This window comes from Microchirus variegatus, assembly GCF_963457635.1.
Source record: "Microchirus variegatus genome assembly, chromosome: 9".
Lineage (NCBI taxonomy): Eukaryota > Metazoa > Chordata > Actinopteri > Pleuronectiformes > Soleidae > Microchirus > Microchirus variegatus.
In genome coordinates, this window is record NC_139810.1 from 26,758,275 (window position 1) to 26,767,406 (window position 9,132).

A 9,132-nucleotide genomic window follows, 5' to 3' on the forward strand; every position below is an offset into this window, starting at 1 on the left:
ACTACTATTGTAGAAACTTGCTGATTAAATGCACAGTTGACCACCCAAGCCTCCAGCGAGGTCAGACCTGTATTCAAAACAACCAATACAACGCTGATTATGAAATATTAAGCAAACACAGAGACAACGGCGTAAACGTTTTTCCTGAAAAACTGATGGTTTAAGCATAAAACTGATATAACGTGAGAAGTATATGATCTGAATTACAGTCGGCCCACAAACCAACTCAGAGCAGAGCAAGCAAACACACTTTGTAAGCTGTTTTCAATCAGTGATTGGTGTTTACATTTTTGCATTTTTTTTGTGTGTATCAATAAAAATATGGATCGGAGCTCCTGTTTAACACGACGGGCTTTTGATCGCATCCGAGTTTCCCTCCGAAAACAGCACACGCCTTTTGTTTGAGACTTCAAGGGAACGGGATCGGTTGACGCTTTAAATGCATACGGATAAACGCCGTCAGCGTGTTAAAGTCTAGCGAGTGTGGGTGTTACGTATATTATTGCATAAACATTTTGAACTGGGTTACACTGTAAGTTCAAACAGTTTACAGCGAGCCAGGTTCCTTCCACACACAGCGTTGCCTTCGAGTGCAGCGTGTTTTCAGAGGCCTCGTTTTTTCAAGCGTCCTGTCACCTCCTCGTGGTCCGAAAGATTACATTACAATGGATCCTTGATCAGGGTGGTGCTGACTATTATTATAGAACATTTCAAGTCATTCCAAGATACTTTACTTTACTTTAAATAAAGTCACTGCACTGTCAAAGTGCATCAGGGAAAATGGATAATATCCTGAATTTCAAAAATTCATTTAAATTATTCCTTAAGAAGTTTGCGAATATTTTCAATGGATCCTTGTTCAGGGTGGTGCTGACTATTATTATAGACAATTTAAAGTCATTCCAAGATACTTTTAGTTTTTTTGAACAAAATGGAGGTTTTTTTTGTTTTCCTGAATTTCAAAAATTCATAAAAATTATTCCTTGTGTTACGTATATTATTGCATAAACATTTTGAACTGGGTAACACTGTAAGTTCAAACAGTTTACAGCGAGCCAGGTTCCACCTCCTCGTGGTCCGAAAGATTACACCCCACAACGAGTCGCGGCGCCGTCCACGGCTATCTGGCGCCGCGCACAGAGCACAGAGGTGAGGGCGCGAACAAGAGTCTGTCTCCAGAGGACAACGGCTCGTAACTCAAAGATATTGGTGTCCTTGTCAATAAAATATTACACATATAAAGAAGATTGGGGGCTCAAACGAGCGAGCTCTCCAGAGAACTATCTCGTCAGGTGCAGGTGAGGTTCTCTACCTCAGGAATGTGTCGGCACTGTTCCTCCGACATACCCACACACCCACCTTTACCCCGCTATTGTGAGGGGAAGGAATGCTTTTCAAGAAGTCTGTCCTTTCAGTGTGAGGGATGTCGGGTGTCGCCCCATTTCTCAGTTAAGGCTGAAAGGTGGAGGGGGGGGGGGGGGGGGGGGTTAGAGAGGTTACTTGCATGCGTGCATGTATGAGGCTAAAATACAAAAATGCACTGATGAATTAAACGATGATGCATTTCAGTTCAGGATCTTAGAGCTGTGTGTTCAAATAACAACAAGGACAATGTTCTTTTCCTGTTGCAGGTGGTGTATTATCTTTCAAACATTTTCAGCAAAATATGTTTGGAGGGTTTTTTTGAAACGCTTCAAAGACTCTCTGGCCTCAAGCAGAAAGCTCTGCTCCAGAGAACGAGCAGGTTATTCGGTGAATTACACGAAACGCCTTTATTCCGTTTGTAAGAGTACGACTTCTGAAGCGTATAATACTCTGCATTATGTCAATTATGTTGAGATTCTTTTTTTAAAAACAAGATTTTGTGGCCATTTTGGGAACACACCTTTTCTCAATACTTGGCAGTAAAGCCGAGCCACAAAGGCTGGGTGTGGCGGCATTTTTATGACTTAAAAATAATGGGCGGGCCCACTCGGGGGGGGTAGTTGAATCTCATTGGTCGGAGAAGTCCTCTAAAACAGCAGTACCTGAATCAGGTAGAGAAAACAGTCAGACAGGACACAGACGTAGCACCTGGTCGGTTGCATCTTTTGTCCGCCTTGAAGTCCGCGTTAGAGCGTTCGGTCGCTTGAGTCGGGAGTCGTTGGGAAATTAAAGGAGCAAAGTAGGTGAGTGACTCGTTTTGAGTGAGGTAAGGTTATGTTGAAAAAAATGTTGAAAGTCTAATGCAGAAAAGTAGACGTTACAACTACTGAAGTATGTGTTGATGCATTAAAATGATAACATCAGAAATCCTGTGCAGAGAGACGGCATCTCTATTAAGATTCTGCAACAAATGTGAACATTTTTCTAGTTTGGGTTAGAAAAAAAGTGTCACAAAGCTTCAGGTGTAGAGGGGAGAGGAGAGGGGGTGTGTGTGTGAGCAAAGTGTCCATTTGGTGTTACGTTTCCCCAGGAGTGGGACTCGAGGCTCCAGGGAGGTTCTGGTGGTGGCATTGCATCACTGATAAGCAGACAGTCACTCAGCTCAGGCCTGTGATAACGTGCCCGGAGCCCAGGATTTTTTTTTTTTTCGACAGCAGCCTGAAAACCCTGGAGCCACAGAGCAGGTACAGGCCCAGTCTCGTTCAGACTCCGATCCTCAAACTCACGGGGGGGGAGAAGAAAAAAGGGAGAGGCCGTCATCCAGCTGCAGCTGCACTTCAACGCCAACCCCCTCAACCTCTGAGGCTTCCTCGTAAATCAAACCGTCCGCACCAGGTGCCACCGAGCCGCCGTTCTGTGCCTTAATGGTAAAAGCTTAAGGCTCTACTTAATGTAACTTTCACTCAGTGGTGCCTACAGAGTATATACACACTGTGGGGGTTTGAGGTAAAGAGGAAATCTGACTTTAAATGTATACAACGCTGTGTTTTGTCAATTGTAACATGTGTGTCTTTAAGCTCGGGCTTCAACTGCAAGAATATTCCATGTGTTCTATCCTTCATTCCACCGGAGTCTGTATCCACTGTCAGCCAGATTTCAGTGGTGTGAAGTGTATGAGACATGGGGATATGGCTTCACACGCTACACGCCACTAACAAGTCAGACAAGTCAACTTGTGCTTGTGTTTTCAATCCTCCCTTGTTGTTTATCCATGGTTCTGTGTGTTTTTCTGTGTGTGATCTTTATTAAAAAAAAACATATTTGTATCTATAAGGACATGATGCTGTAATGTGAATAAATACTGTGACCTCGTGAATAAATATTCTGACCTTGTGCCCACTTGTTTGTGTGTTTCGTTTTCATTTTTTATGCAATATTTCAACTCATTACGGGGAACATTATACCATCCACTCACAACTTTTCTGCAGCTCTCAGCCCCAGAGCAACATAGAGATTTTTAGAGACTCAGCCCACACAAAACAACCTTTACAGTCTGCAAAAACGAAGCTTATCAACAATTTAAAACATTCCCTCTCTGTCACCTACACACTTATATCATTGAACATGCGTCTCCACGCTGGAGAGATGCACATCAAAGAGAGAGGCTAACATAATAGGATGCTAGGTTTTCATTTTCTACCCAACAACCTCATTTTGAACCAGAGACGCAGCTTGCGAACAGGCAAGGAAGGCAACTGCTTGGGGCCCCGAGCCGATAGGGGGCCCCCCGACACTCGGAGCCTGAGGGCTGTTTATACTGAAATGTGCAGTGACCAGCCGCCTCCCCGTCCCCCCCTTAAACAACAATGGGCGATTTGCAATGACATCTCAGTAGGAAACCCCCCTAAAGGGGCCCCACCTCACTTTAACCTGTGTGAAGTTATCGTTCTGCAAGTTGGAAAATGAAGAGGATTATTTAGAGTGTAATGCATATATTTTTTATTTAATTTATACATGTTTTTTTTCAGTTATTTACAGTATTTTATTGTTCTATATATTGATATTGTTTTATAATGTGGGTTCTTTACAGTGTAATGTATTTGTTTACTAAGTTCATATAGTTTTTTTTAAAGCTATTTAAAGTATTTTATTGTTCTTTACATTTATATGTTCACATACTTTTTAATGACAAGGTTTTTCCATGTTATTTCATTCATTTTGAAAAAAAAATATTTTGAACTCTTTTTGAACTTTTTCGTTGGTGTCAGATTATTTATTAATATAGAGTATATTTAGATTATTTAGATTATTTATTATTTCAATATTTGTATTTTTATTTATAACATAATGGTGATGTACAGTGGTTGGAAGGGCCCCCTCAATTTTTGCTTAGGGCCCCTACAGACTCTAGAATCGCCTCTGTTGGTGGTTGGGGTTAGTGATACTAAATCCATACAGAGGATAGACTTAAATGTTGTTGTAAAGCTCTGTGTTGATAACTGCCGGCTATTTATACCATATTATTTAGTTCAGTATCATTTTCAGTAAAAAAAAACACAGCATTGCATGTGGAGGTTTTGTGAGGCGTTCGCTGCCATGCAGGCTCTGTTTTGTCACCCCCCCCCACACCGTCCTGCTCACTCACAGCTCACTCACAACAATGAATTCTCGACCATTTGTCAGATTTGAAGGGTAATAGGTTGTATATTATTTATGTTTGCACTGCTTTAGCCGACATGACGTCTGGAGTACAAACACTCGAAGACGAGAGAGGAGGAGGACACAGGTGAGAGCGAGCGTTCATCCGCCAGGTGCGGTTGCATCAGCAGCCGGCGTGGAGGAAATCAACTGAAACATGTCAGAATCTGCTGATTCCTCTGTTCTCCCCCCCGTGTGCACTTGTGAATCGTTGATTACCCGGTTTCTATTCTCTGCAGCTGAAATATGACAGTTTCATGTCAGCTAAACAGCAATCGCTAATTAAGAGAGCAATTGTTGAGCAGAAGTGTTTAGTGTCAGCACCGTGTTTTTCGTCATCTGTAATTCTCACTTCTCTGTATAGCCATGTCATTGTGTCACCTCGGAATATGTTGGGTTTCGTGGCCAGACTTGTGTGCTATTTCAGTTCTTTGTGTTACTCGTTATCGCCAACTTGTGTTTGATCTATTTTTTTGGTAGCAGAAGACATTTGGTGGAAATAAATCAAATGGAGCATATAGATAGTGGAGTTGGTGACGTATAAAGGGTGCGAGGACTCTCTGTTCATCCTGTCACCCAAAGAAAAACATTGTCCACGGAATCATTAGCCACAACCAGGGCCGGCCCAGGCCTCCACGGGGCCCTGAGCAAAATTTGATTTTGGGGCCCCATCTGTTACTGGCAATAATAATGATTATTGATCATTCACACACCTACTATACTAAAGGTATTTTACATATTCTACTCTGTCACGAATACGAATACACTTGTAAAACTAAATGTGAGAATTTTCTGTTGCATGGAAGCAGACACCAGATCTGCAAAATCTTTCAATTAATATATGGCAAACTCCCCCTACTGGTGACACAGAGAATCAATACATAAAACCAGTAAAACAGTTTATAAATAAAATATTAAGATATTAAGGTCTGAAAATCACTCTCAAAATGCACTCCTGTAATACAAAGACTTGACTTTTATACGTCAAAAACACAGCATTAAATACAATAAACGAATAAATATCAAACAAATACTTAAATAATAATGTAAATCAACAGAGGCACCCAGAGCAAGGTAATAAAAATGATTTATAAATAAAATATAAAGCAATCAAAACATATTTTTTAGTTAGTTAGTTGCTCTTGGGGGCCCTCTAGTCGTCATGGGGCCCTAAGCAGCGGCTTAGTTCGCTTATGCCTTGGGCCGGCCCTGGCCAAAACCCAAGAGAGACACTTCTTCATTTGTAGGTTTCTACTTATCATCACACGTCACTTATTCATAGATTTCTTACTGTGTAACGTCTTTGTTGACATCATCTTCCTGGTAGCCATAAATAAAACATTGTCTGGACAATGAGTTTTGGCCCCTCGCCATTAAAAAACTACTAAAGAATTAATAATTTGACCATTCCATCGTTTTGGTCGTTTGCTCCTGAAATGTAGGTACATTTTAAGAGCACCGATATTTTTCAACTCAAATAGGCACAAGTGTTAGTGAGGTTAGGTTTAGGGCTAAAAAGACAATGCAAGGCAGTACGTTACAGACAATGGTATGGCCCAACATAAGAGTCGAATTCATGTCAATAACACCAAAGTACAATGCTTTAACCACTCAGTGAACGGCCGTTGGAAACCTCATTGAAGCTACTTGAGGGCTACACACCCAAGGTACCAGATTGCTGTAATTTATACTACCACTAGGGGGCGCCTATTTGTTTTCTATAATTGTTTTTACCTGGGACACCATTCCTGCATATACAACCCATAGTTACATAGGACAGTCAGAATCGATGTTCACGTTTCCTGCAACTCTTTTTGTTCTATTGCGTGAACATAATTTAATAAATTGATATCATGTTCTATTGAAGACCTGAAATTAGCGATTGAGACTATGATCTTCTACTTCCTATCGGCTTCACTTTTCAAACAATAAGACAACATCCATTTTCATATAGAGTTAATGGCTTGACAAACAGCACTGGTCATTTATTTACTCTCACAATGTGGAATAGAATTAAACATATATATATATGTATATATATATATATATATATTAATCATAATCAAAGATCAGGGGGAGAAGAGACAAAAGCTCTCGACAACCAGTCCCTTTGAGTCCATCATGACACCCGTCTGTTTTCCACCATGCAGCATATTGACAAAATCAATAGAGAAGAAACTGGATACAGAAAGAACTCGTGCTTAATGTGGCACTGAATAATAGAACGATCTTCGCGCGAGGCCACAGAGCAGCACTGTTGATAGCAGCAAATCTCACGAGCAAACATCCCAGCGCACCCACCCTCTGACAAAATGGAAATTGGAACAAAGCCCCATTTGGGTTCATGGCAGTGCCTTTTTTTTCAAAGTGGGTTTATTTCGGTCAAGACGACCTCCTCCAGACTTTGACAACAGAGTGTAATTGTTTCATTACTTTGAGATTTGTTTTAATTGGTGCTCGAGAAGTGGCATATTTTGCAGACTGCCAGACTCTGACATGTGTTGCAGTCCGGCGTGCACACAGCTCCACAGCCGAGTGGTGTCTTGTAGAGGGAGGTGTAAATGATCTGACAGAGGACTCAGTGGAGCTGACACCAGCCACGGAACAAACCATCTGCTCCTTTCATCAGCTGCTTTGGAGGGGGAAAAAATAGACAAGAAGAGGATGGGTTGACATGAGTTATGAGAGGGAGCTTTGATGGGGGAGGGAAAAAAAAAACACTATTTCGATGCAGAATGTGGCAATTATCATGCACTTGATTGCTGCTCTGAAGAGATCTACTCATATGTGGAAACTTGAGTGGTTCATTTTGTTCCATTCTGAACTAAGGGACAGCAGTGTGCTTCCCTGCCAAAACGAATTATGTTTGTGGCAAGAAAACAACAATTAAATTCAAATTCACAGCCTTTTGTAGCATGAAATGCCTATGCCTGTAGTGCTTGAAGTGACAGAGAAGTGCTTTTACATCGGCTTTATGGTGACGAACACCAACCGTAACCAGAAGTTACTGTACCTGAAGCACTACGTGGAGAGTTAGTTAAACGTCCCATTGGTTCGGTTAGATGCAAAACACCAGTAAATGTAGGTCAGAGTATCAAGAAAAGACAACGTATGGTTGTTAAAAAGAATTACACTCATTTCATTATAACACAGAGTGGATAAAATAGACGGCAGAGGCGAGTTTCGATGTATTGGAGCCGAAATATCTTGGGCTCTTGATGTCAAGAGGAGATTTTTTGGGGTTATCCCTCTGGAGGCTGCCTGAATGACAAATTATGTAATGTTTCGCTGAACCGTGAATCTATTAAGTGTTATGATGAGATGCCAGATTAGATTTGGGGGCCGTGGGCGTACTTCCAACTCATTACTTCTCAACATCAAGCCTCTCACTGTTCGACGAGTGTTTCCCAGGACACCTTTGAATTCAAAAATGTAATTATCACCTGACCGTTTTTTAATAAATCCTCCTGGGTCTTTTATTCAAGTTAAAACGTGCAAAAGAGAATTCCTCCTTTTATAATTCCAAGTGTGTCAGCGTGTCACGATTGTGGGTTTTAGTAAAGAATGTGACATGGCAGGACTTGGATCTGGACTTCCTGTCCCCCTGTACCACAATGTAGTTCTCTCTCTCTCTTGTATGGGTTGCAGCGAGGTTTTGGAGGCGCCTTGCTAGAAGGTTCCTCATCCTCTTTGTCATCATCTGCATCTCCAACAGAAAACAGCAGCAGCTGTGACCTGAGGATGCAGCATCTTGAATGACGTACTAGCACTTAAAGGTGCCATATGTAAGAATGTGGTCAAAAACGGTTACTACATCCAAATTCAAAATACCGAGGTCTTTTAGGTTTCGTTTTCTGACGTAACTCGGCAGCTGAGACTCTACTGGCTGCGATGATTGGTAGACGGCGGTAGGTGGCGCCACATGACGCCAAAATATGATTTCAAAACGTAAACATGATTTGCAGTCTGCAAAATATTTTTTTTAATGCAAATATTTTGTCTGTACTGTTGTTGTTGGTGAGTTTAGTTTGTAATATGAACATGCACCTTTAAGTATAGATATAGATATATAAATATACATACATATATAGATAGATAGATAGATAGATAGATAGATAGATAGATAGATAGATAGATAGATAGATAGATAGATAGATAGATAGATAGATAGATAGATAGATAGATAGATAGATAGATAGATAGATAGATAGATAGATAGATAGATAGATGGATGGATGGATGGATAGATAGATAGATAGATAGATAGATAGATAGATAGATAGATAGATAGATAGATAGATAGATAGATAGATAGATAGATAGATAGATAGATAGATAGATAGATAGATAGATAGATAGATAGATAGATAGATAGATAGATAGATAGATAAAATAATTTCTGCAGATGTGTCTCTTTTTTTGCAAGGTTTTAAAAGCTGAAATCATCCAAATACAAAATCTCTATATATAACTACACCGCACCTAATTGTGACAATAATAAAGCAATTATCCGTGCTAGGTGTTCCTAGACTGGAAGGCACCATTGTCTTTCCAGTGGGTATAGATGGG

General features: G+C 40.7%; 1 protein-coding gene across 1 annotated transcript in view; it reads right to left on the minus strand.

Moving 5' to 3' along the window:
• Window positions 1–9,132, minus strand: part of pou6f1 (POU class 6 homeobox 1) — a gene marked incomplete at its 3' end in the record, with an annotated part of 195,233 nt that overhangs the window by 31,301 nt on the left and 154,800 nt on the right. The window lies entirely within an intron of this gene.